This window comes from Panthera pardus, unplaced genomic scaffold (genome assembly GCF_024362965.1).
Source record: "Panthera pardus isolate Hobbes unplaced genomic scaffold, ASM2436296v1 HiC_scaffold_13, whole genome shotgun sequence".
NCBI classification, from domain to species: Eukaryota; Metazoa; Chordata; class Mammalia; order Carnivora; family Felidae; genus Panthera; species Panthera pardus.
Window position 1 is genome coordinate 11,583,973 of NW_026526688.1, and position 24,247 is coordinate 11,608,219.

At 37.6% G+C, this 24,247-nt stretch overlaps 1 long non-coding RNA gene across 1 annotated transcript in view; it reads left to right on the forward strand.

Annotated features, from left to right (window-relative positions):
- LOC128776418 (uncharacterized) overlaps positions 1 to 24,247 on the forward strand; it is a 46,198-nt gene continuing 21,951 nt past the window's right edge. The window contains exons 1-2 of the long non-coding RNA XR_008421465.1: positions 1 to 114; positions 2,284 to 2,370. This is a non-coding gene — a long non-coding RNA (uncharacterized LOC128776418). The remainder of the gene's footprint in view (positions 115 to 2,283; positions 2,371 to 24,247) is intronic.

A 24,247-nucleotide genomic window follows, 5' to 3' on the forward strand; every position in this document is an offset into this window, starting at 1 on the left:
CCCCGCCCCCACGTGCCTCCCTGCCGCGCAGCTGCAGTGGGCGCCTTCCTTCCTTCACGTTCGCACACTCCTTTCACCTGCCGAGGAAAGGAAAGAGCCCCACGACGTTTAGAGGTAAATTAACTAGTATAATGATAATAAGGATTTCAACATTTCTGGAGTTCGTCTACACCGAGATAAGGTTGTTGTTGGCTTTTTTTTTTGTTTTTTGTTTTGTATGCTCTACGTGTAAGTGAATCTGTGCCAAAATTGGGGAAGGTAGAAACTATCATTCTTTTTTGATCAATAAGGAAGGAGAAACTTAATCTGAACAACTTAACCACGGAAACTCAGCTAGTAGGTGGTTGAGATGAATTGTAAGCCATCCATTTGCCCGGAGCCTAGCTCCAAATCAGTTTGCTATACCAGATAGTAAGTGTATTATGTTATGTCCATTCATTAAGATGTTACAGCAGTACAGAATTCTTATAGAATATATTCTTGACTATACATATAATGCACAGTAAATACATTTGTATATAGTAATGCATTCATTATATTAGAGAAGTTCACTATATATGCATATATATAAATCTTTATACTTTTACTCATATTTGTATATCAGTCTTATTTTATAATTTCTTCATGAATTTGTAATATATTTATTAAACATATCGAAATTTCCAGCCACTCTCCTAATTCTTCTTCTCAAGACTCATAATGAGCAAAAGGATATTCTATAAACTCAGAAAAAACTTTTCATAACCTTGGCTTGATTAAACTTGTGAAACATTTTTTAGCAAATATACAGAAACATTATTAAACTACTTTTGGTTGTTGTTATAACTCAGTCTTAGCACATAAGTTTTAGGAGAAAAACATTCACCAAAGTTTTGCTATAGATTCTATCAAGCCATTTGTTTATTTTTTGCTACTTCTTGTTTGTTTTAATTTACAAGTAACCATCTAAGCAAACTAGAGCAGGCTTATAAGATATGCATTATAAATTAAAGTCATCTATTTGAATCTCCAAATATTTAGATCAAGGCAATATTCATTCTTGACATATGCAGAAAGAACAAAATTGACTTCCTGTTCTCATCATGAGCCCTGGTTTGCAAATGAGGAGTGTATGCTTTAAATTGCATACAATCTTGACCTCAGCATTACACGCTGTTAACTTCAGGAGCTATAGATACAACCCCTTTGTAATGCTCTTGAAAAACCTCTCTAAAGTACTCAGAATTTCTGGGAACCATCCAGGAAACCAAGTAAAAATGGGGTAGGGAAATATAGTGGGGCTGGAAAGCCTTTGCCATAAGGAAGGGAGGCATTAGCTACATCGAATAACCTTACATATCTTTACCACAATCAGCTCAGAAAGTCTTCCCTTAAATACATGATAAAAGAAATGTCCCATTTTCATTATAGTTCATTTGTATTGATTCATCACTGCATTCCCTTTAAGAGTTGTGATACACTATATTGAATTTATGGAATTATAGAAATCAGAGTTATAAAGGGCCGATCAACCCATCTTGCTCAATTCATCAGTTAAGGATTATTTGGTGTGACTTATTCTTTAGTGTTTAGTCAAATTGTAAATCAGTTAAGCAAAAGTGCTTTTGGGAAATGACCTCAGTGATAAGAAAACGTGGGGCATGCATTTTTCATCATTATCTCTAAAACATGAGTGCTTAACCATATTCTAGACATTGGGATTTCAAACATGTGAGTCAGTTTTTTCCCAGTATTTGAACTTTCCCATAAGGAATATGGCAGTGCTCTGGTATATTTAGTACTCAATACTTCAGACAGAGTAAGAAATATTACCCAAGTGCCCTCGGTGATACATTTTAAAATCATACTAATTTGCTACCAGGAAAAAGAAAATGGTTGGATTTTTTTAAATGTAGAATGTAATATCAAGAAACGACTCTGTGGGAACTTAAATTCTCTCATTCCTGTCATGACTTTTCACAAGTCTGCCTTACTGGAGAACTTTTCATGGCTGTTTTCTCTACCCTTAGTTAACTTCGAATCCCTACAACTGCATCATCTCCTTTATTCATTCTCACAATTCTTACTTTCTATCTTTGGAAATAAAAAAAAAAAAAATGGCCACAGAATCTTCAAAATATTTTAGAGCAATCACCATAGGTTAATTTTCTACAAATGACATATTCAAGAACATTTCCTTCAGTAAGATGAAAGTTGAATAAATCCCCTGATCCCTCATCAAACTCTGTAAGTCAGTCTATGTTGATGAATATTCTGTTACAAACTATTGTGTCTGTTTCCTAGATTTAGCATGGAGTCTGAAATGGGGAAAATGAGAATTGCTCTCGAATCCAGCTGCAATCAATCATCTTGGAAAATACTCTCGTCCCTGTGAGTGACACAACATAATAATTAAAGTCCTCTTCTGTCAGAAATTGAATAGATTCAGAAACATTTTTGATAGAAATAGACTTTTTAACTTTTAATTTTCAATTGTTCCTAATGAATTCCCATAAGCATACGTTAGCTCACTTAATTCTTTATTCTTTCTTGCAGAAACGAAACCCTTTAAGCAATGGGAAATTATTATTTTTTTCCATTTTTATTTCCCTCTGCTCACACATTTTACTATATTTATGTGGCACAGTAGAGGTTTTGACAGGATCATGTGTTTGAAAACCCTGCTCTCAATGTCTCTCTATTACTCAATGCATTTATCTATCAGATATAAAGTCATCTTGATGTAGTTTAAAAAGTAATTTGAATGCAGTTGTTTCAAAGTAAATTCATTTTTACAAAGATATTTTATCTAGCTCCATCATTTTCGGGGTCACTTCCTCTTAAAATTCAATATCGTCTCTGTTACTAATTTCTCTCTTATAGTCAGATACCTCATCCTGTTTTACCTCCTCTTTTCAGTGATTCTGTCTCAAAATCATCCAGTTCAGTAACATTTTTCCTTTGTAATTAATCTGATTTTTTCTTATAAAATATTTTTTTCCTTGAGAAATTCCCTACCTTGAAGGAACTGAGGAACCAAATTTCTTACTTTGGTTCAAAATAGGTTCCCATTCACATCCCAAATGCCCCAAAACCATTAAATAATTAAGTCAGCAGTAACGTCATCCTAGTATCTGATCGTTTACTCCCATCAAGTCTCCAAGATTAGCAATTTTGAGAAAATTGAGGTTTTGCTGAATTTTAGATGAAAATAGATGTTGGTAAAAGATAGAAACTCAGCGTAAGCAGAAGTGATGGAAGGTTTTAATGGAGAGTTCTGGACGCATTCTTTAATTCACGGAATGATCAAGAAGGCACTTAGGACGGTGAGGCAGGGGAGAATGTTTTCCATGAGAGAGTAACTGAAAAGCAGCTGCCAACCAAGAAAGATGTTTAATTTACATGTGTGCCTAAGGATGCTCATTACTACTGCTTAAATATTTCATTAATGTTGACTGGGCAGTTAGAGTCTGTGAGGGTCTGTGCTAGGTATTGATAGAAAACTATTTCCTTCTTTAATATTAAGTAAATGGAGTAGATAACATTTCTGCCGAGATATCCCATGGTTTTATGTAATGAATAGTTAGTTCAGATTGCTGACAATCTATTTAAAGACAGAAGCAATAACCACCAAGAACAAAATTATAATCCGACGCTTTACCGAGAAGATATCTCACAAAGTAGGTTGTGTTTAAGTCAGAAGTGATTTATATAGACACCATATACCATTGAATGGAAGAGAGAGCACTAGAATATCCATTTGCTGAATTTCATGCCCTTGAGTTTCTCATCTGTAAGGACCTCATAATACATGATATTGTGGTAGAGGATAAATGAGATTGTTATATACACTAAATGATATCTTGTATCATTAAAACTTGTGTATATAATAAAAAGTAGTTGTGAAATGTTCAGAGCTATACAAAGGTTTTTTTGTTGTTTGTTTTTTGTTTTTGTTTTTTTAATTTCAAAAGACTATTGTGATTTCAAACAGTGATTCCTACCAGGGACGATTTTATCCCCCAGAGAACATGTAGCGAAGTCTGGAAACAACGTTGGTCATTGTGAGGGGTGGAGGAGCTGCTGGTATTTAGTGAGTAGAGGCCAAGGATGATGTGAGACATCCTGCAATGCATAGAGCAACCCCTTGCCCCAACACAGAATTACCAGCCCCAAATGGCAGTTCTTCCAAGGTTAAGAAACCGTGTTGGAGAGCATTTAGGAAGTCACTTGGAAGTGAAACATGAAGTGCACTACGTCTTAAAGAATGCCCATGAATTGAAGAGAGCAGAATTCTCTTTTTCTTTAGTATAATTTATTGACAAATTGGCTAACATGCAGTGTGTACAGTGTGTTCTTGGTTTTTGGGGTAGATTCCCGCGGTTCACTGCTTACGTACAACGCCCAGTGCTCATCCCAACAAGTGCCCTCCTCAATGTCCATCACCCATTTTCCCCTCTCACACATCCCTCCATTGACCCTGAGTTTGTTCTCTGTATTTAACAGTCTTATGGTTTGGCTCCCTCCCTCTACAACTTTTGTTTTTTCCTTCCCCTCCCCTTCCCCTTCTGTTAAGTTTGTCAGGATCCACATAAGAGTGAAACCATATGGTATCTCTCTCTGTATGGCTTATTTCACTTAGCATCACACTCTCCAGTTCCATCCACGTTGCTACAAAGGGCCATATTTCATTCTTTCTCATTGCCATGTAGTACTCCATTGTGTATATAAACCACAATTTCTTTATCCATTCATCAGTTGATGGACATTTAGGCTCTTTCCATAATTTGGCTATTGTTGAGAGTGCTGCTATAAACATTGGGGTACAAGTGCCCCTCTGCATCAGCACTCCTGTATCCCTTGGGTAAATTCCTAGCAGTGCTATTGCTGGATCATAGGGTAGATCTATTTTTAATTTTTTGAGGAACCTCCACACTGTTTTCCAGAGTGGCTGCACCAGTTTGCATTCCCACCAACAGTGCGAGAGGGTTCCCATTTCTCCACATCCTCACCAGCATCTATAGTCTCCTGATTTGTTCATTTTGGCCACTCTGACTGGCATGAGGCGGTATATCAGTGTGGTTTTGACTTGTATTTCCATGATGAGGAGTGACGTTGCGCATCTTTTCATGTGTCTGTTGGCCGTCTTAGATGGGGAGAAGGAATGCGTGGTCGTATAATTTCTAACAGGAATCTTCGTGCTCATCTGTGGATTGTGAAGGTGACCATAGAGCAATGAAATGAAGCAGGTTTGTTGGTGCAAATACATGAGGCTGTACTCTAGATGGTGATTATGTAGTTGACATGGAGGAGTTTAAGACTAGTATAATATTGGAAAATGTATATGGTTAAGGGTGAGCGAGTGCTGAGGCAGGAGAAAAAAACAAGAAACAAGAAAAAAATTCCAAATATTTTATAATAGAACTTACTTGTGTTAATGAAGACCTGCCAATGAAAACTGAATGGAAAATGTAGTTGAAAATATGAGGAAATTCCGAAGGGCTGTGGGAAGGTAGACTGAGGGCCATAGAAAGAAAGTCATCACTGGTTTACCTCAGAAATGAATATTTGCTACTTTAGACAATATAGAAAACCTTAATCTGTATTGATTGTTTGACCAATTGCATATATTAGGATTATTTTACTGAGGAACTGAAATTCTACTTCTCAGAGCTTTACATTGTAATAAGGTAAACAATATATAATATGTATAATATAATATACAAGAAACCATGATGGGTGGCAGTGCCTGGGTGGCTGAGTTGGTTAAGCATCTGACTCTTGATTTCAGCTCAGGTCAGGATCTCAGGTTCACAAGTTTGAGCCCCGTGTCAGGCTGTTTTGACAGCCTGCTTTGGATTCTCTCTCTCCTCTCTCTGGCCCTCTCCAACTCTCTCTGTCTCTCTAAATAGATAAATGAATTGTAAAAGAAATAAATAAAGAACCAAAACCATGAGAGCTCAGAGGAGTTAGTACGCCCTACTCTAATTTATGATTAAGGAAATTTGCTTAAAGAAAATAAAATGAATACTGAATCTTTAATTAGGGAGAATTCATCACTTCTGAGATCTCCTTTAGTTAAACATCTTTAACTCCTTCAGCTAACTTCTGCTTCCCCAGGGTAAAGAAACGTTTTTTTTAATGTTTATTTATTTTTGAGAGAGAGCTCTCAAGAGAAGGAAGGAGAGGGAGAAGGAGGAGGAGGGCCAAAGAGACATGAGGATGGAGGGTCCAGAGTGGGCTCCCAGCTGACAGTGGAGAGCCCCACCTGGTGCTAGAACTCAGGAACCAACCTGTGGGATCATGACCCAAGCCAAAGTCAGATGCTTAACCTTAACCAACTGAGCCACCCAGGTGCCCCCACCTCCTCCCGGGTAAAGAAACTTTTGGGTGTTCTCTCACCGATTGGTAGGTGCCTTAATCACCTCTCTGTCCCCTGGCAGCTCGAACAGGTACACTATCCTTGCCTTACCTCCCAGGACCCCAACAAGAACTGGAGAGTGCATATTCTCGGCTGTCATAGTCTCACAATATTCCGAAAACAATATCCCTTCCCCCGCCATAAAAATTCTGCAGCCCTGCCCCACCCCACCATGCTGAACATCTTGCTTTCTCTCCAGACCCTTCTCTTCTCAATACACAACTTAAAGAATTTTATCTTGGCAGTGAAAACTATAATGTGGGAGGCAAGGAGAAAATAGTTCTGTCACATCCTGTGTACTTTCAAACCTTCCAGTCTTCCCCTCTTATAAGCATTTGAAATCAAAGCCTGAAATAAGAAGGAGCATCTCCCCTCGCTCTGCAGGTATCTCCTCACCTCCTGAGACAAAAGAGGACTATGGGAGAGGAGCTGGACGGAGGCACTTCAGGGACACTGCCTCTGGGTATATCACAAATCATCTCATCCAGACACCTGTATCACCAATTTGATGAGAACTGGCATTATTGACTCATTTTAGGCATCGTATCATACTGGCCAGGGGAAAAGACATTTAAACTTGTTTAATGCTTTGCTATTCCTTATTGGTTCTGTCAAAGAGAGTCATTTCTAAGAGTTCAAATAGTCTTTCTCAGTTTCTTTATATTACCATTTCTGCCAATCACCTTGTCATTCTTCCAATCAGCCAAGCTAGGAATGTATCAGTCTTGCACAATTTTGTTTTCTTACTCCATTTTGGAATTTTCATGTCCTTCTGGTACTTTCCTTACAATATATCTTTGGTTTGTTCTAATCCCTCCAGTTTCTTATATGTCTACTCAGGACAGCATTTTATACAGCTGAAAGAATAATGTATGTCCTAAATGCATTTTAATCTTTGGTCTCTCTGCCAGTATAACGTGCAAAATACTACCCAACCAACCAAAGGAATGTAACTTTAATGTTACTGTATCTAAAGGTCAAATTGAACTCAAACTCATTCTTTTTTATTTTATTACTATTATTATTTTTAATGTTTATTTCTTTTTGAAGGAAAGAGAGACAGAACATGAGCAGGGGAGGGGCAGAGAGAGAGAGGGAGACATAGAATCTGAAGCAGGCTCCAGGCTCTGAGCTGTCAGTGCAGAGCCCGACAGGGGGCTCGAACCCATGAACTGTGAGATCATGACCTGAGCTGAAGTTGGTCTCTTAACCAACTGAGCCACCCAGGCACCCAAAACTAGTTCTTTTTTAAAAAACTTTATTTATTTTGAAAGAAAGGGTGGGGGGAGAGGGAATGAGAATGAGCAGGGGAGGGGCAGAGAGTGAGGGAGAGAGAGAGAATCTCAAGAGAATCAGTGTGGGGCTCTGTCTCAAGAACCGTGAGATCATGAACTGAGCCAAAACCAAGAAGTTTGACGCTTAACTGGTTGAGCCACCTAGGGGCCCCATCATACTAATTCTTTATATTCAGTATTTACTTTGTAAGTTAAATGCAAAACTTCATAAGCTTATAAACATTTACTACATGATTTTTCATAGAAATAAATGTAATGCGAGTGTTTCCTTGTTTAAGCTTTCCCATTTTCCCATTCTTATTTTCCTTATTTCTTTTGGAATGATCCAAGAATCCTTAAAATATAAAATATCAGTGGGGCGCCTGGGTGGCTCAGTCGGTTAAGCGTCCGACTTCAGCTCAGGTCACGATCTCACGGTCCATGAGTTCGAGCTCCACGTCGGGCTCTGGGCTGATGGCTCAGAGCCTGGAGCCTGCTTCCCATTCTGTGTCCCCCTCTCTCTCTGCCCCTCCCCTGTTCATGCTCTGTCTCTCTCTGTCTCAAAAATAAATAAACGTTAAAAAAAATAAAAAAAAAAATATAAAATATCAGTAAACATCTAGGTTTCAAAGTCATCAATTTCTTTATTTTAAAAATAGGGTATTTATTACCATGAAGCTACATAAAACTTTTATTAAAGATTTATATAAAACAGAATTTTATATAAATGTAAAATGATAAACTTGCTAAAACCACTCAAATTGCAGGCATATCCTGAGCAACCTAAATTATTAATCATGTATTTCTGTGAGCAGCCACTAAGAAAGGTTTTCTTCTTGCACCCACTCACCACAAGGCCAGTGGGAAAAACCGCCTGGGCAAATGCTATCCCATTCTATCCCATTGGGTTAGTTCCCTAGTCCTGCCAAAACAAACATAAACTTGGTGACGTGAAACTACAGAACTTTATTCTGTCATAATTGTGGAGGCCAGAAGCTTGAAATCAACGTGTGGGCATAGTCGTACTCTCGCAGCTTCTAAGGAAGACGCTGGCTGTTCCTCCTTCTGGTAGCATGCCTCCAATCTGGGACTCCTTGTGCACAGGGCTTTCTTCCTTGTGCCTATCAAGTCTCCCTCTCCTTTCTTTTTTAAGGACAGGGGCCCTTGGATTTAAGACTCCCCCTATATGCAGGATGGTCTTATCACAAGACCCTTAACTTAGTGATACCTAGACAGAGTCTATTTCCAAATAAGTTTACATACACAAGTAGGGGGCTACAACTTGACATATATTTTTGAGGTACATATTTTAGTTCATTAGACCCCTGGAAGGTTAAATTTGAACTAATATGGTCACCTGGGTGGCTCAGTCTGTTAAGCTCCTCACTCTAGATTTCGGCTCAGGTCATGATATCCCAGTTCGTGGGATCGAACCCTGCATCCGGCTCTATGTTGACTGCTCGAAATTCTCTCCTTCTGTACCCCCCCACCACTTGTGCTCTCTCTCTCTCTCTCAAAATAATTTTTTTTTTTAAATTTGAACCAATAGCTTTCCTTTTTTTCCCACTGTAGAAAAAAAAAATGTCTCACACATTTAAAAAAATCTCAATGGTCCACTTAACTATGAATTCAATCTTCTCATTTGAAGAGTTGCACACTCTTAAAGTTTAAAGAGAAACTTTTAAAATGCCTTAGGTGTACATTGTAAAAACTCTTAAATGTACTGAGGGAATCTATTAAAAAACATATTCAGAAGGTTAAGGCATAAACTTGATGATTAATGGGTCTATTCTTCTGCCCCCAATGCCAGTGCTGCCTGACAATGCAGACCATCCTGCTCCACCCTCCAGCTAAAGAATCAAGTAAAATAGGTAAACACTAAATCTTGCACCAGTTGCTAAACGAAGCATTACAAATATTTAGGGTGGAAAAGTCATCTGTTAAGCTCTTACACAATTTCATTCCTTCCTTCTGGAGTAAAGAGGGAATCCAAGGATGGGCTGTCTCCCAACTCTAAATAAAAGGCACCCCTCCACCCCTCTTCCTGCGCAGCTCCTTCCCCCCTTCCTCCCTCATTCCTCCCTCCATTCCCCCTTCCTCCCTCCATTTCCCCTTCCTCTGTCCATCCCTCCTTCCTCCCTCCACCCATCCCTCCTCCATCCCTCCTTCCTCCCTCCACCCATCCCTCCTCCATCCCTCCTTCCTCCCTCCATCCATCCCTCCTTCCTCCCTCCCTCTGTCCCTCCTTCCTCCCTCCTTCCATCCCTCCTTCCTCCTTCCCTCCTTCCATCCTTCCTCCATCCATCCGTCCTTCCTCTATCCATCCATTCTCCCTCTATCCATTCTCCCTTCATCCATTCCTCCTTCCTCCCTCCCTCCCCTCCCTTCCTCCATCCCTCCTTCCTCCCTCCAGCCCTCTTTCCTCCCTTCATCCCTCCTTCCTCCTTCCATCCATCCCTCCTTCCTCCTTCAATCTCTCCTTCCTCCCTCCATCCCTCCTTCCTCCATCTGCCTATTCCTCCTTCCTCCCTCCCTCCCTCCTTCCTCCCTCCCTCCCTCCATCCTTCCTCCATCCATTCATTCTCCCTCCATCCATTCTACCCCCATCCATTCTCCCTCCATCCCTCCCTCCATCCCTCCTTCCTCCCTCCATCCCTTCTTTATCCTTCCATCCCTCCTTCCTCCCTCCCTCCATCCTTCCTCCCTTCTTCCATCCATCCATTCTCCCTCCATCCATTCTCCCTCCATCCACTCTCCCTCCATCCATTCTCCCTCCATCCATTCCCCCTTCTCGCTCTATCTATTCCCCCTTCCTCCCTCCTTCCATCCCTCCTTCCTCCCTCCATCCCTCCTTCTTCCCTCCCTCCATCCTTCCTCCATCCATTCATTCTCCCTCCATCCATTCTGCCCCATCCATTCTCCCTCCATCCCTCCCTCCATCCCTCCTTCCTCCCTCCACCCCTCTTTCCTCCCTTTATCCCTCCTTCCTCCCTTCATCCCTCCTTCCTCCCTCCATCCATCCCTCCTTCCTCCTTCAATCTCTCCTTCCTCCCTCCATCCCTCCTTCCTCCATCTGCCCATTCCTCCTTCCTCCCTCCCTCCCTCCCTCCTTCCTCCCTCCATCCATCCATTCATTCTCTCTCCATCCATTCTCCCCCCATCCATTCCCCCTTCCTCCCTCCATTCATTCCTCCTTCCTCCCTCTATCCCTCCTTCTTCCCTCCATCCCTTCTTTATCCTTCCATCCCTCCTTCCTCCCTCCCTCCATCCTCCCTCCCTTCCTCCATCCATCCATTCTCCCTCCATCCATCCTCCCTCCATGCATTCCCCCTTCCTCCCTCTATCTACTCCCCCTTCCTCCCTCCTTCTATCCCTCCTTCCTCCCTCCATCCCTCCTTCCTCCCTCCATGCCTCCTTCCTCCTTCCATCCATTCTTCCTCCCTCCATCCCTCCTTCCTCCCTCCATGCCTCCTTCCTCCTTCCATCCATTCTTCCTCCGTCCATCCCTCCTTCCTTCCTCCCTCCCTCCCTCCATCCATTCCCCCTTCCTCCCTCCATCCCTCCTTCCTTCCTCCATTCCTCTGTCTAGGAACACACAGAACTAACGGTTTCCATCCCAAACCTGCTGCACTGAGGCCCCCACGGGCCTTCCTTGTGCCTCGAAAACAAAGGGGACTCCTAGCCATTGTCCTCTGCAACGCCAAACATCACCAGCACTAGAACTAATAGCTTCCCTTTACCACTGTCACCCCCGTCACCCTAAAGTGAGATTATCCAAAGCAGTATCTTTTACCTCTTATTATCTATCTAACTATGTTATGGTTATTATATATCAATCATAGCTTAACTCTGAAAGCTTATTAGTTACTAGTATTATTAATATACACATTCTGATTTATGGTAGTTCCCCTGACCTATATCCTACATAGGAAATAAGGTGTGTAAGTGAATATAATTTGTGTGCAAATTAAACACTTTATTTTTGTAAGAGTAACTGCACTAAATGAGTAGAAAACGACTTCTTGATTAAAAACATATATTTAAATGAACGTTTATTCAAATAAATTTGATAGCTTATGTAGACACTTGTAATCTCTTTTGGTGACCTTCCACCCTAGAAAGTCCTCCTGCGTTTGGGAGAATTTCCCGTATCGTTAGTCTCTGCCACAGATGCCAGATACTCACTTTCCCTGTCTCTGTTGCTGGTAGGATACGGGCAAGTGACTTTAGTCTTCATGAATAAAATGTACGCAGCCCACTCTCTGGGTTGTACACCAGGCATGTGGACAGGCTGGCACCTAGCTAAGGGAGTGGGGACGTTTCGTTTTCAGAGGCGACAGTGGTAGCTGTCTCCGCGGCGGAGCCCTTGCCCAGACCAGCAGCAGTGCAGACGCAGACCGTGGTGAATTTGGTGAATTGTGCTGTGTGACAGTGATATGGGGCTTGGAGCTGTGTGGTGTCTTCTGGGGGTATGACTCCTGGTGGTACAGTCTTCAGGGCCTGCTGTGGGCCTTCCCAGAGGTTATGTGGCCTATCTGTAATTACTTCCGAGACTACTTTTCCGTGTTGCTGGCAACAAAGAACGATGGCAGATACATCCACCTGGCCCACTCCATTCACTGGCAGCAACCGATAATCCAATGTGTCAATATGAATTTAAAAATTGACTAGGAGGCATAGGGAATGGAGAAGGATCCGATTTTAATGGTTGCTTGCAACACAAAGAAATGAATAAGATCCCAGATTTCTTAATCAAATACTTTATTTGTGTAAAATATAATTTTTAATATGTAATCAGTTCTTCTTTTTCCTGACTTAAAACTTGTCCAGATAGAAGAAGAATGTCTTTACTTTTGTAGCATGTCAGTCTGCATGGGAAATTATAAACAAAATAATAACCAAGACAAAATGTATCTTGATGACTGATGTCATCACCATTGTTACTACTTTTATTTTTATTATAAACTGTAAGATTTCTTAGCATTCTCTCATATACCCCATAAATACACTGTTCTTTTCCCCCAGTAATGTACAACGCCAAGATAAGAAATTTTTACTTTTATTAAATTTCACTATATGTATTTATTTTGCTACCCGTATTGAAAAAAAAATAGCCATGTTAAGGGTCTAATTTCATGCAACTTAAATAAACTTTGTAGAAATTAACCAAAGGATCTAATTACGACTCTACACAACTTATTTTCATCAAATGAAAGAATACATTCTGAGTTCCAAACAACAAACTTGTATGTGTAGTTTTGTAACATCACTGCTTAAAAACAGAATTTACTAATTAAGCTTCTTCTATAAGTGAAATAATATGAAGTACAAGTGATTACACGATGTCATTGTTGAAGGTAAGAAATGTCTTTTGCATATTTGAAAGGGTGAATGTTTAAGAATAGACTTTTAGATTAGAAAAATAGTTTTAATTTTATTTCTTAAATTTTGAGAAACATCATGCAAATCACTTTCATAAGAGCCAGGGAAGTGAGATAGAAAAATAGGAATTGACAATTCTCACGATATTAAATGCCAGAAAATAAACTTTTGTTTAATTAAGAACTTAAAGAAAATCTTTTAAGTGATGAAATCAGCAGTGAAAAATAGTGCCTTTGAATTTTTCCTTAAACCTCCACTGTCTGAACATATAAACAAATCCACTCTGCAACAATCTCAATCAATGACTCATTAAGAACCTTTTAACAAAAAAAATCGATGTATTTTAAAGTCCCTCTACATAGAAAATACATAGGCTACTTTAGCAAGCACTTAGAATTGTTTCTCCCCCACAAACACTAATATTTACATATTTGCTGGACGCTCTGTCATTTGCTATTGCAGTGTTTTTCTCTCTGCCAATTCTTACTGTCTGATGAAGGGAAAGATTCCTCAGCTTCTATGTTTGAGTTTAGTTTTCTTACATTTTTATTTTCTCATTTTGTGAACATTGATGTTTGAGGAGGGTTAGACTTAAAAAAGAGTGATTTGTATTCACAGCTGAGGTCTAACTATGCCTTCCTGAACCAGACATTTTTAAACACAAATCTTATATTTTATAGATATAAAAAGAAGAAACATAATACAGCTATAATAGGCATAAATGAAGGTTTTTCAGTGAAAAAAAATCTCTGGAATTTAAAGTATAAGTTCTACATTAAAAGTTTATATACGTATATGTATATATGTGTGTGTATATATATATATATATATATATACACACACATATATATACTTTTCAGTAATTTCTGAAATAAATTATTTTTATAACTCTGCTTACAAAACTATTTATTGACTGGTTAATATATGAGAATATTCCGTGCACTACAAAATCACTGAAGACATAAAGCTCACTGAATGGTTTATGTGTCCTTAAATAGTTAAGGAAATGCAGACATGTAAAAACAAATTACAAATAATATGGGCAATTATATTAAAGAAATTTGTACATGGTTGAGTCATAGCTTAGAAGAAAATGATCAATAATAACCGTGTCCCAAATAACGTGGTTTTTGAAACTGAATCTTGAAAATTAATTGATAACTCAGTAATTAAACAAAATTTAAGGAAATAAATTATAAGAAGAAAGAGTAAAGTCTGTAAAGACACAGAAGCATGAAACAGTACGTTAACTACAGATCCTTTATGAGTTCTAATATCTGAGACAAATACACTATATTGTTTCTTTGTTTTTTTATTTATTGATATAAAATTCACATATAAAAATTCATTTTTTTAATTTTTACAAAGTTTTTTATTTGTTTTGACTTAGAGGGAAAGGCAGACAGAGATGGAAAGAGACAATCCCAAACTGATAGCATGGAGCCCAACGCAACACTCAGTCTCACAAACCATGAGATCATGACCTGAGCCCAAATCAAGAGTCGATTGCTTAACTGACTGAGCCACCTGGGTGCCCCCATAAAATTCATCTTAATCATTTTTGTGCATGATGCAGTGTTTTTTTTTAGTATATTCACATTATTTTGCAACCATCATGACTATCTAATTCTAGAACATTTAATCAACCCCTAATTTAATCAACCCCATAGTGTTTTAAATATCCATCCATGTTGTAGCATATATCAAAATCTCACTTTTTTTTTTTTTTTTTTTGGCTGAATAGTGTTCCATTGTATGAATATACCACTTTTGTTTATTTCTTCATCAAGTGATGAACATTTGGGTTATTTTCACTTTTTGGTTATTATGAATAATGCTGCTATATACATTTGTGCACAAGTTTGGTATGCATATTGTGTTTTCATTTCTTTGGGGTATATACATAGGAGTGCAATTATGGGGCCACATAAAACCTCTATGTTTACCATTTTGAAGAATAGCCAAATTGTTTTGCCCAGATTGTATTACTTTACATTTTCACCTGCAAAGTGTGAAGGTTCTTATTTTCCTACATCCTGCTGCATGTGTTATATATATACACACATATATGTATATATAGAAATGCAATTATTTTTAAGTCTTCTGCTGACCTGAGGAACAAAGGATAGGGATAAGGTAAATTAAGGCACCACAATTTTACTCTCACAGAGAGTCATTTGGGTTCATTTTCTGGGGGGTAGGTGGAGCTGTCCATATGTTTGTTTTTTAAGTGAATGTTTTACCAGATGGCTACAAGCTTTTGGTTGCATTCTAGGATTACAAAAAAAAAAAAAAAAAAAAAAAAGGTAGTTTTTTGCTACACTTGTCACTGTTTTTACAGAGCGCAAACTCTTAGTGTTTCTCACTCTGATGCTTTCTCTGACATCACTCTACTACTTTGTTCCTTAAACCTTAATTATTACTCCATGGAGTTGGTGGCAACCTGAGTTACCCTCTAGAACTACCACCAAACACATTTCCTCTTCTGTAGGAAGAATCTGGGTAGAGCAGCTAGTGAAGAGCAAGTTTTCTATCCCCCCCCACTCCACCCCCCTCCCCCAAACACTGGCTTCCTCTCTATAGCACAGGGTAATAGCCCAGGATCTTAAGACCATCTTCTCCTGTCAAGACAATTGACTATATGGGGTCAAACCAGTGATCAATATATGTACCAGAGACTTTTGAAACAATAGAGCAATTAATGGAGGCCAAGAGCTTGAACAGGGAATGTAATCTCTAAGGCACATTTAGATGGAACAATAATTAGTGAAAATCTTTCTAGTTCAGGGAGTTTAAACACAATCTCTGACCTATCAGTGGCTCACAACTAATTGACCTTTGTCCAGGAGTAGCTCCTAAGAAGTCAACTTCAAAGATAAATGAAGGAGAAAGTATTCGAGCAGGGCTATGAGAATCTGCACACTGGAGTGAATATTAAAGTATGCTTTTTGTAGATGTCATTTTTGTTCAAATGAAGGAGATTTATTTCTTACAGTGGTTGCCTGAATGAATGCTGAGTTATGTCAAATGATTTTTCTGCATTATTGACAAGATCATGTGTTACTCTTTTTCTTTCTTTCTTCCTTTCTTCCTTTCTTTCATCTGTTATTATGGTAAATTACATCCTTTGATATTCCATGTTGAACCAACCTTGCTTTCCTAGGAAAAGCCCATTAGATTGTGATGCATTACTCTTTGTATGTATTGCTAGATTCAATTTGCTAGCATTTTGCTGATGGATTTTTATCTACATTCATGAGGGATATTGGTCTACAATTTTAGTTTTTTGAATGTCTGGTTTGTTAATGTAGCGTTGGCCTCATAAACTGAGTTGGACGTGTTTTCTCCTCTTCTAGATACTAGAAAGTGTTTTGTAGAATTGATATTATTTCTTCTTAAATGCTTGGTAGAATTCACCAAGGAATACATCTAAAGTTTTCTTTTTTGGAAGGTATTTGAGTAAGAGTTCTATTTCTTCAGTAGATAAAGAACTTTTCACATAAATCTTTTTTCTTGTGTAAGTTTTGGTGGTTTGTGTCTTTCAACATATTGGTCCTTTTCAACTAAAATTGTGAATGTATGGACTTAAAATTGTAGATTTCTTTATTATTCAATTAGTATCTGCTGAATTTCTACTGTTGTCTTCTCTTTCATTCATGATGTTGTTAACTTGTTTTTTCAATCATTTTCCTTGGAACTCTGAGTAGAGGTTGATTAAACTTACTGATATTCTCAAAGAGTCAACATTAAGTTTCAACTTTTTTCTGTTGTTTCCTATTTTTCATTTCATTTCATTTCATTTCATTTCATTTCATTTCATTCATTGGTGTTTTTATTTTCTTTCTGTTTCCTTTGCTTTTAATTTGTTCTTTTTCTAGTTTCTTAAGGTGTAAACTTGGAGTATTAATTTAAAAAAGACTTTTTTTTTCATTTTTAAAATTTTAGCATTAGGCTAAAAACTTCTCTCCTGCACTGCTTTAACGTTATCTCACAAATTTGATATATTATGTTTTAAATTGAACTTAGTAAAAAACATTTTAATTTTCTTTTATTTTTAACACATGGGTTATTTAGAATGTTTTATTCATTCCAATTATTTTCAAGTTCCCAAATATCTTTCCACTATTGATTACTAATTTCCTTTATGATCCAATAACACAGTTATATATGTTATATATATATAGTATGTGTATATATTATATACATACTCCACAAGGTTTGTTTTATGGACTAGAATACAGTCACACTTGTTGGATGTTCCATGTGCTTGAAAAATATGCATATTCTACTCTTATTGACTGTTCTGTAAATATCAGTTAGGACAATTTGTTGACAGTGTTGTTCAGGTCTTCCAATATCCAGACAAATTTTCTGCCTACTCCTTCTATCAGTGATTGAGAGAGGAGTCTGAATTCTGTCATAATTATGGAGTTGTCTGTTTATCCTTTCAGTACTGTTAGTCTTTGTCTCATGTATTTTGAAACTTAGATGTCAGATGCATACAAATTTAGGATGTTAATGTTTTATTGGAGAATTGATCTGCTTCTCATTATGCAATGCCCTTCTTTATCAGTGATAATATCCCTTATTTTGAAATGTAGTTTATCTGATATTAAGTAACTAAAATTTCTTCAGGTTAGTGTTTGCCTCCTGTATGCTTTTCCACCTTTTCACTTTTAACTCATGTTTGGCTTCATATTTAAACAGAGTTTCTTATAAACAACATATACTTGGGTCTTGCTTTTTTATCCCATTGGACAGTTACAGGTTTGAATTTGCATTTACACCATTCACGTTTAATGTTATTATTGAAATGTTTGGATTGAAATCTTCAATCTTGTTAGCTATTTTCTAACCATTCCATCAGACTTATTGTTTTGCTTTATTTTATACCATTCTGTCTTCTCTTTCATGAATTCCTATAATGTGTAGATTAGATCATTTATTAGATTATTTGTCCCACGTACTTGGTTGCTCTGTTTTATTCATCTGTTTTACTTTTTTTTTCTTTTAGGTGTCAGAATAATTTCTACCAACCTGAGTTGGTAGAAATTCTCAAGTTCACTGATTCTTTCCTCCTTTATACGTGTCTCCCAAAGAGTCTGTCTTTATTTTTCTTTGAATTTTTTATCTCTGTCACTGTTATCAATTCTAGCATTCTATTTCATTCTTATAGTATGCATCTCTGTTGAAATTACTCAAATGATTTTGCATGATTTTTCCATTAGGGTCTTTGCATATTAACCAGAGGATTTTAAATTTCCTACCCTATAATGCCAACATATGTGTCATATCTCAGCTTGATTCTGTTGATTGTTTTCTCTTTTGGAGGTGTGTTGTATTTGATTGTCTTTTCTCATGCTTCGTAATGTTTTCTGAAAGCTTGTTCTGTACTGTAAGACAGTACAGACTAAAATACACAATTTTTATTCTTGGAAATTGGCATGCCTTTCTTTCTGCAAGGCGCGCAATATGGCAGTTTGTGTTAATGTAGTCAACAGCTGAGCTTGGCTCCAAATTTGTTGTCACTAGGATTACCCCCAGTGAACTACAGTCTTCAAATTACTTTAGTGATACCATATATTTAGTGTGAAGGTTGGTTTACTAGATGTTTTTCTCAGTATTTCCTGCGAACTCACATTTAGGTCTTCCTTTCGCACTGAACCTCAGTGAGAGACAGCCCCTTACAGATATCACAGTGGTATCCCACTGTGCCCTTTACTGAAAATCGATTAGCTTGGTAGTGAAGGTTTGGAAGGTGTAATCTATTCTTCTGATTAAGCCACTGGTTAAGCCTGTTTGAGTCAGGTTGCTTGGCCACGGGTCCTTAAGACACAGCTTTCTCAAGTGTTCCTGCCCTTCCTGCAGATGGTAGTTTTTTGGTCCCAGCAGGAACCTCTGCCCTACCACTAATGATGGACAGGTTTATTTTATTCACTTCTCTCAGCCACAATCAGTTTTCAAGGTGCCCTAAAAGTGACAGGGCTTCTTGTCCCTTCCCCCATCCATTGAGACTTGTTTCATAGGAGAGTGTTAGAGACTAAGTCGTGTCTTGTCTCTCCCCTTCTCCCTAGTTTGAAGCCCTAACCCCCAAAGTTACTATACTTGGAGTTAGGACCCTTAGAAATAGTTAAGTTTATAAGAGATTGTAAAGGTGGGGCCTTAATCCTACCAGGACTGGTGTCTTTATAAGAGGAAAAAATACCAGTGAGCTCTCTGTGCATGCTCAGAGGAGCGGTCATGTGGAGACACAGTGAGAAGTTAGCCATCTGCAAGTCGAGGAGGAAGGCTTCAGAATGAAACCTGCTGTATCCACACCATAGTCTTGGACTTCTAGCCTCAAGAGCTGTGAGAAAGTGAATTTATATTGTTTATGCCATCCAGTCTATGGTATTTTGTTGTTGCAGCATGAGTGAACTAATACATGAAGACAGAAGAGGTAGGTTGGATAGTTTTGTGATGCTCCCACAGTGACTGTTCCTATCTTGCCCAAGATGTGGGCTTCAAGCAAATCCTTGCAAGTACTCTTACCAGGCCTCTGTATGTGTGCAAGGTAGGATTTGTGAAGAACAACTCTTCAAATGGTTACAAACCACCCTCCTAGTATCTGTGGTCCTCAGAATCTTTCTGTTCTCTGCCTTTCTTCTCATGCACTCAGCCTCCAGCAATGGGCCACATATTCTAGCTTGGTTCTTCGGACTAGTACCTCACTGTGTCTGCTCAAGAAAACTCAAGTGCTTCTGTCCCATCTGTCCATAGCATACCTCTCTCTCCTTAGGCGAATGTGGTGATTTGGTTGTCTCATAATCTCAGTTCCCCATGGATTCATGACCGGTTATGAATTTGCAGGTTGTCTTTTATGGTTGGATGCATTTTCCCACTCTGTAAATATCTAAGCAGAAAAGCAAGTCTGACATATTTTCTATATAGTTGTCTATTTATTTGAGTAAATATCTTTAGGTGTATATTAAATATCACCGGTTTCTTTTTGGCTATTTCTACCCTACCATTTAAAAAAAAAGAATGGGATTTTAAAATTCAATTATTGTATTTTTATTTCTTTTGGAATAATTTTAATTGTAGAAATCTAATTCTGATTTTTTCACAAATATTCTTCCTTATGGTTTCTACTTGCCTTTGTATTTCTCAAACATTTTATGCATATTTAATTTATTATCTGAAATGATAATCTCAGTATCTAATACTCATGGATCTCATTTTCTTCTTGTTTCTCACTCAGGTTTGTAGGCTTGTATAAATTTCTATAATTATGGATTGAGTAGTGTTTTCTGTAAAACTAAACTACCGTTGAATGCTTAGAATAAAATATTTTTGATCATTTTAATACTTTCCCATTTGGTTTTCTCCATTTTCATTTGAAATTTCACTATTAAGACTGATAGGTAATACTAGTCTGGAGTAGTTTTATAACTATGATTTCCTTAGTTTTCACATCCATCTCATTTGGAACAGCCTCACTGTCGTAAGATTTATCTTTTTTATGAAAGGTGTTTTATGTAGGTAGATAAAAATCTCTGAGTTTGCTTTTAGGTATATATAGGTGTTTAATCACTCTTAGAATATATTTTCTAGTTATTGATCTATTCAATTTTTCTGTATATCTTTTAGTACCACTTGATAACATATTTCAAAGAAAATACTTTTAATCTAAAATTTAATATGTTGTTATATAATTGTATGTAATATATGATTACCTTTTTATTTTTTAATTAAACTTTATTTTTTATTTCTCTTAATGTTTACTTATTTTTGACAGAGAGAGAGGAAGAGAGAATGAGTAGGCGAGGGACAGAGAGACAGGGAGACAGAGCATCTGAAGCGGGCTCTGCATTGAGAGCAGAGAGCCTGATGGAGGCTCAAACTCATGAACTGTGATATCATGACCTGAGCCAAAATCAAAAATTTAACCAGTTGAGCCACCCAGGAGCTCAGGAATACTGCTTTTTAAAAATTGCATCTAGAATTGAAGTTCTTTCCTCTTTCATTATTCTGTTTGTGCTGTTTATTATTATTATTCTTTATATAAAATATTTTAAAAAGTTAAAGTTGGCTTAGTATTTTTTTAATCTGTACTTAAAAATAGCTCTTGTATTAATTTTCTAAATGTATCTTGTATCTGTTTTCTGTTTTGTTTTTTCTTTAATTTTAAAGGGGCTATCTTTACTAATTTATTTGGGGGGATTTATTTTGTTCTTATCTAAGCTAGTTCAATGAATGATGGTATTAGACGGTCATCATTCACTTACTGAAATACACTAATAAAATATTAGTGCTCATTTGACCTAAGATAATGAATGCCTGTGTATGACACATTTATTTAGAGAGAGGTGTTTTTCATCTAGCCGAAACCTTTGTTAAAGACATATATTATCCATAATAAAAATGGAAGTGTACCTCCTGCCTGTGTAAGTATGGTGTGACCTTGACCTCAGTCCCTTGTAATCCTAAAGGCATTTCAGCTGAGCCTGTGAAATCCATCCCACAGCAGCATTATGGTGTTTTTGAAAGGCTTCGTCTACAACTCAGGAGACCCTTTAGAAAAAATTTGATATGTAAACATAAGGTGGGAGGCAACAAGGTTCTTAATTTAGGTGAAGCAGGAAAGTACTGAGAGGGTGAGACAGGAGAGTCACTTTAAATGATAGTCCATATCATGTCCAGCTGGTTTCTTTTTCTAAGAAAAATGGTGTGGGTCACATTTAGTTGGACATTTCAAACTCAGTGACAGAGCTCATTATGAGCATTATTAAATAGAAACGCCCATCGCTTCCCAATTCATTACTGGATTTGAATTTCCCTCTTCACTAGAAATAAACTTTATGGGACATGTTAAGACCAGCTAAAGAATATGGAAACATTTAGGCAAAATGTGAACATGTCGAGTTCATGTGGAAAAATTAAAAACAAATTTTTCCAGAAAACGTATTACATACTTACACTACGATTGTTGTGTTTTTTTCCACTGGTTCACATGCTCTCACGGTGTGCTCTGAAAATTACACTGTAATAACGTTACGCAAAACTATTTACGGGAACTGTACAAAAATTCACAGAAAACTAATAAAATGGTAAAAAAATGTTACTTGGAAAGCCAAGGTATGTATCTTCCTTCAGGACTCAGTGTTCTATTCCTTTGAGAAGAAACATGTTTTCAAGCTTCCATTTTTGAGTTTTGATCTATAAAGAAATGTGTCTTCAGTGTCCTAGGAATAGAGCATAAACTTGAAATTGTCTATTCTTCAATTATACTTTACCATTAAAATAGTGGTTTACAGTTTATAAAATGGTTTCTCATATATTACTGCACTAAGATTTTGACAATTTCAGGAAGAAGGTAAATGAGGTGTTCCCACTGTTGTACATAGGAGGAAGTTGAGATTGAAAACAGATGGACACTGCTTTGATTTTGGTATTCTAACTCCATTCTACTGCCTGGGACATCCCTAAATGAGCAGAAGTCCTATGCTAACCAGAGATAGACATATAGATCTTTTTTTTTAAAAATGTTTTTATTTATTTTTGAAAGAGAGAGAGAGAGAGAGAGAGAGAGAGAGAAAGAGAGAAACCAGGGGAGGGGCAGAGAGAGAGAGAGAGGGAGACCCAGAATGTGAAGCAGGCTCCAAGCTCTGAGCTGTCAGCACAGGGCCCGACACGGGGCAAGAACTCTTAAACCATGACATCATAACCTGAGCCAAAAGTCCGATGCTTAGCTGACTGAGCCACCCAGGCGCCCTGACATCTAGATCTTGTATGGAGTCACTTATGACACTTCAATTTTGGAATTACTTATAACTGCAGCATAGTATAACGTATCTATACTGTTACTCCTATCACTTCTGCTTATATGGTAATTACTGTTGTTATAAATACGCACATGATAAGATGCCTGGTGTGGCGGTACAATAATTTGTTTGAGTCTCCTTTCAAAAACAGCAAAAATTGCTGACTTTCTGATATATAAAATTGTGAAAAACGGTAACCACCTAGAATATTTTTTACAGTACAACTACTAAGCTTCTTAAATAAAAATTCAGTTTTAATTATTCCATCATATTTGTCTAACACCCTTTAGCGGAGTGTTCTTTATTTAACAATCCAAATGTAATTCAACTGGTTTTGAGAGACTAAATGTACTGAATTATTGAACTTGATTTCTGGCTTCCTTGAGAGTGCCTTCCCCCCGCCCCCCAAAGGAGGGAGTTCTCTTACTTTCTTATGAGCTCAGAATTTCAGGAATTTGGATTTTTGTGGTACTAAATATTTTCAGATTTATAGTTTGCCATATTACTGGAATTGGAATTATGTTAATGGAAGCATATTAAGTGTTAAAGGATTATGTATATTTATATATCTATATCTATATATTATCTATCCAAATATTTTGTTTAGGAATCTGTGATTATATCATATGTCTATGAACCAATTAAAAACAAAATACAAAACCTCAAAATCACTAGGCTTCTTGTCTGTTTCCGTTCAGGTTGATGATTACAATCTATATGCTGTGCCCACTCTGTGATGGATGGTTCTGGAATAGACACCTTCCCTGACATCTGAGTTTTTCTATAGAAAAACTTGGTGTGGTTAGTGTTGTATAAAGCCAAGTTTAAAAAAGGTGGGAGCTGAGAGTCAAAGTTACAGACAGGTTACATAACATGACAAGTCAAATACGTTCTTGAGTCACAATTAAAAACTACTTTTTATGAGAACATCATGATTTTCTTTTTCTTTTTCTTTTCCTTTCTTTCTTTCTTTTTCTTTTTTCTTTTTCTTTTTTTTTTTTTTTTTTTGATGTTTATTTTTGAGAGACAGAGAGACAGAGAGACAAAGAGTGCAAGCAGGGGAGGGGCAGAGAGAGAGGGAGACACAGAATCTGAACCAGGCTCCAGGCTCTGAGCTATCAACACAGAGCTCGGCATGGGGCTTGAACCCACGAACTGTGAGATCATGACCTGGGCTGAAGTCACAAGCTTAACTGACTGAGCTACCCAGGTGCCCCTTCTTTTTTTTAAATGTTTATTTATTTATTTTTGAGAGAGAGAAAGAGAGAGAGAGCGTGAGGGAGGGAGGAGCACAGAGGAGGGGAGGAGCAGAGAGAGGGGGAGACAGAGATTCCCGATCAGGCTCCACACAGGCTCTCACCTCAGGACCTGAACTCAGGAACCTTGAG